This window comes from Nuphar pumila, chromosome 3, assembly GCF_984573655.1.
Source record: "Nuphar pumila chromosome 3, dmNupPumi1.hap1.1, whole genome shotgun sequence".
NCBI lineage: Eukaryota > Viridiplantae > Streptophyta > Magnoliopsida > Nymphaeales > Nymphaeaceae > Nuphar > Nuphar pumila.
The window spans coordinates 73,916,704-73,922,014 of NC_143251.1; positions in this window are offsets into that span (position 1 = coordinate 73,916,704).

A 5,311-nucleotide genomic window follows, 5' to 3' on the forward strand; every position below is an offset into this window, starting at 1 on the left:
AAAGCATGTTAAAGCAAAACAGAGAATTCAGTTAACTACTAATCTAATTATCAAAACATATGAAAATGAACTAATGAAAACACACAACTAAAGAATTGAAAACAATGAAAATCAAGAAACGATGAATAAAGAACAAGAATTAATATGAAACAAGAATACTTATAATCTGAAAAGCAAGACTTGAAACACACATATGCAGTAAGAAAATACAAAATACTACACAGAATTTTAATGAAAGAAATGACAATAAGAAAAGAAAAGGAATTAAACCAACAGGAATTAGAAACGATTCAACAAAATAGGAAATCTGTAATTTGAAAAAAAAAAAACAAAACAGTACTCAAAGATTCAAAGAAAACAGGAAAACAAATGCAAACAAAACATGAAATAAAAAAATTAGAACAAGACTTCACTGAAGATGAAAAACAAAAATTTAATTTGTAAAATAAAAGCAACTGTAAACCGTAATGTTAAAGCAAGAAAAACATAAGAATGAAGAAAAAATAACATGAACTAACAGAAATTCAATGAATATGCTAGAAATAAAAAAAAACAGGAAATTCATGACAACAAAAAACAGAAAAATAGAAGATGACAGTAAACAGGAAATCAAAGTATGAATAACCGAAAATTCAAAGGCTAATAGGAGATTACAATGATCAAAACAAGAATTTCAGAGTAAAAAATTATCAAAACAAAAAAAATTACTTAAAAGACAAGAAAAAAAAACTGAAAACAGAACTTTACTCTATGCGATGAATGAAAAACAAGATTTAATAACTACTAATGAGCTACTTATAAAACTAAAATACAGATCTAACTAACTACTTCACAAAATACAAATCAGACAAGGAACAGAGAAAAAAATTCTGAAACACAACTATTGATTTTTTTTTTCTGTTTTAAATTTTTTATTCTGTTTTTCACAATCAACACAGCTGGAGAATCAATTAAAACAATTAACGAAGCTGAAGAAGAAGAAGTAGTAGAAGAAGAAAAATTAGATCGGAAGAAGAAGAAGAAGAAGAAGAAGAAAAGAAGATCGGAGGAAGAAGAAGAAGAGGAAGAAGAAAGAGAAGAAGTAGGAGAAGAAGAAGGAAAGAAGAACTCAGCACTCACCGTGAATGAATCTGAGGGAAGAAGCTGGCGACCACCACCGCTGCCGTCGCCGGAAGGAAGCTCCACCACCGCCGGTTGCCGGATTTGACAGAGAAAGAGGGAGAAAGGGAAGGTAGGTACGGAATTGTAAGACCCGCAATTTTTCAGTATCTTTCTGAAGAAATTCATGAGGCATTTTCAAGTAAAAATAACATCTCAACCCGAAATACAAATCAGATCGATTTGTACGAACCAGTTATACTTGAGATATTCGTCGCTTTGCGAATATATGCTCAAACACTCTGGAAGCCATAACCTCTTAACTAAACAAAAACAAAGGATTTCCTCGAGCCAACTTTCTTAGTTACGTCAATACGAAGAGAATGGCGTACTCAGAATTTTTCGGAAAAAAATCGCCGGAAACCCGAAATTCTTGCGGGACCCACGGAAATATTGGTGGGACCCACAGAAATATTCCTCAGAAAATATCTTGTGGGACCCACAAAATATCCTATGGAAATATCTAGTGGGCCCCACCTCAAAAGGAACCTCCTGGAATTAAAATAAAGCTCAGGGGCAAAAGGGGGATAAAAATTCCCAAGAGGAGGTGGGCTTGGGCTATAAATAGCCCTCCCCACTCTCTCTCTTCTCATAATTTCGACCCCCCCTCTCTCTCTTGCCTCCTCTCTCTCTCCTAAACCTCCCCTAGTGAGCCCAAGTGAGTCTGAGCCCACCTGACCTGGCCTGAACCCACCTGACCTGGTCTGAGCCTGCCTGACCTGGTCCTAGCTCACCTGACCTGGGTCTGAACCCACTTGATCTAGTCCAAACCTAGTTGACTTGACTTGAACCTAGTTGGGTTTAAAGTCAAAGTCAAAGTCCGTTTTGGTCCAGATTCTGGTTTGGATTTCTGAACCCAGACTTAGCCTACTTGAGCTGAGTTCGAACCTGCTGAACCTAGTTGACTTGGATCGAACCCTGTTTGGTTCAAACCACTTAGGTTGAGTAGCTTGACCTACTCTACCTCTTTCTCAACTAAGTCAGCTTCATCTGACTTAGTCTGACCTCTCGAAGGAAGGCTCGAAGCCAAAGAAGCAACCCAGAGCCGTTTCTTCCACGATTTGAAGTAAGTTCGCTTCGTTGATCCATCTCTCTCAAGTATTTGACTGTTTGTATATAGAATATACTTTCTGAAGTAGTATCTTGCTTTAGTTCTTGATTGAGCACTTTTTGGACACTTCGGTGTTCACCCGCTCGTCTCGTAACTATCGTCGGATATATCTATGTTCAAACACGCAGTATATGCGTTTTCAAAATGGTATCTCGCCCTAGTTCTAGGTTGAGCCCTTTAGAACACTTCGGTGTTCACCCGCTCGCCTCGTAACTATCGTTGGATGCGGATCTAGGTGTATATCTGCTGATTCTGCCGACGCGTCTTATATCGCACAGGCTATGTAATTTACCTTTGCCGTCGCGTCGTATGATGCCAAGGCTCCCTGTTTTCTGCACTTCCGATTACTGCACTTCCGATTATGCATTTACTTACGCCGTCGCGTCGAACGATGCCAAGGCTCCTGCTTTCTGCAATGTATTTACTTACGCCGTCGCGTCGAACGATGCCAAGGCTTCTGCTTTGTTATATATGTAGAATATTTCGTTCAGTTACACACCCTGAACAATAGTATATGCATTTCTTTACGCCGCCGCTGTATAAAGCACAGGCTTCTGCTTATACTACATATATAGCGCATAAATGAGCGTTCAAATGGAGATCAAACTCCAAATCGCCCATGCGATTCCTTGACCGCTCCTCGTTCAAGACTCTGCTTGACGAATGAAGCCCCTATTGGAAAGGCTTCGGTTTTTGGCAAAATGCTCTTTACGTAATGACTAAGTCAATTTCGTATGGCCTGGCTATGGCCAAGGGTTACTGCAACCTTGATGGATGCAAAGTATGCACAACGGTGCGCATCCATTTCCCGAATTAAGCATGGCGATTTTCTACCAAAGAGGGGAGATGCCGCTGAAATGGATAAAAGAAACGCACGCTTTCTCCGTAAAAGAGAGGAAGTGCTGCTGAAATTTCTGAAGAAGCTAAGAATAGCTCAGAAAGAACGTAGCAGGATACTCTGACATATAGCAGAGTGCTACCCAGTTCATGGTTTGCCCTCTACAACGTAGAAGGGTTCGTCGCACCACTACCGGTAGAGCAGGGGAGGTGCTGACGAAATGGTTGGCAGAAGAGCTGCCGGAACCAATGGAACGGCATAATGATGTCCGTTGATGGAACGATGCCAGATCGGCTCGTATCCTTGTGCCTGCAAGGGCACCTTGCTCGTAAGGGCCGTCGAGCCGGAGTAGAGGTTGCGCCTTGGCTAGGTTTGGACTCGTTGAGTGAAAATACGCCGAGTAGCCGATCTATTTAGATCGAGTCATATGCATGCTCATTGAGAACGGTTACACAACCAGACTCGTAAAGGCTGATGAGCCAGAGTGTGTTGTTTCCACCCAAAGAGGTGTGATGCTCGTGCTGGCCGAAGTGCCAAGAGCGGTGTTCTGCATGCATATGAATAAGACTTAAGGTCTCACATACCCCGCGGTTGAAAATCGTGTTAGGGGTACCCCCTCAGTAATGACTGTGTTGGGGCAGACTGAATGGGGTCGGGTACATACTCCCGTAGTGCTAAAAGCACGGGCTGCCTAAATGGCATGCAGATTCTGTCCAAGTAATTGTAAGACTGGCAGACCCCTTCAGGAATTATGCTCACTGTGGAATGACAGTGATGGTACAGCCTTGAGTGACATGTATTTTACTTTGGACCTGATAGAGTCCACGATGGCCCCAGTCACTCATGGGTTTTGGGGTCGTGGTTATCCTTAAGATCTAAGGATTGAACCCAACTACTGCAAGTAGAGGATGCATCCGAATATGGGCCTAGTAGGGTTCTCCCAGTTGAAACACACTGCCCTACTATGGATAGGGTCAACAGGCCTCTGGGGTATATAAAATACATAGAATAATCAACCCCCAGAACGTCGCGTTGATGCCCGGACAATAGCTCTACCTGCGTACCAAAGGCGGGAGCGGTTAATTATCAAACAATGCATTAGTTCTAGGTACAGCGATGCTTTGAATGTATGAGTGGATGACGTGTTGAGTCAGTCCTGCATAACCTTTGTGAAGGTGTCATGTTCGGTATACTACTGGACCGACTGGGCAAAGACCCGTGTTGTATTCGCACGACTAAGCGAAGCTCGAGGAGTTGTCCTTAGATGCGTGGGATACAGATGTGCCAAGTATGAAGACTTGAGTTAGACATCACTTTGAGACCCGGAAGAGGTCATGGCTAAGTCATGGAGACTTAAGCGGCTATTCAAATCACAGCCCTGAAAAGGCTTGCTCTAAGTCATGAGGACTTGAGCGGATGCTCAACTCATAGCCCTGAGGAGGCTCTTGCGAAATACGCTAAGTCTTGGAGGCTTGAGCGTCGTTATTGCGCATTGCGACCCTGAGTGGTCATTATCGTATTTGAGTTGAATGGATGTATGACTGCATGCTTACCAGACCATCAGTGGTTCTGACCCCGTTTTATGGAGATTTCAGGTGTTGGACCTGCGTGGCGATATGCGGAGCAAGGCGGCATCGAGTTCCAGGGTTTCTCTAGACAAAGTTGTACTGCTTCCTTTTATTGAACCTACACTGCTTTTCTAAGCAGTAGTGTTGTAATAAACATGAGTTTTTCGATAAAATGGAACACCTTGGTGGTCAATGAATTGCTTGGCCACATACCTGCAACGTGCTCGGAGTTTTCTAAAATCGACGACTCATTATCGTCTTATTCCGCTGCTAAAAGCTTTTCTAAGTTCCGCTGCAAAGAAAAAAAAAAAAAAAAAAGAAATTCATGAAAATTTTAACTTAGCTTTGTTTTGGAAATCCGGGGCGTTACAGAATTGGTATCAAAGCATGAGTCTGAGAAACCTGGTTCAAGATCCGTCGTGTTTGCGGTATCGCACTGTAAGTATAAATTTTATACTTTCTCTGATTTGGGTGTATTTGTGTGAATAGATAAAATGGCTCCTAGGACGAGGAGAACCATGCCGAGTGAGGAGTCCCATACACAGGGCTTCCTGCTGGAAACACTCAACAGGCTTGTGTCTGCCATTCATGAATCAAGGCAAGCACCAGCCCCACCTCGCAATGAGAATCTGGGAG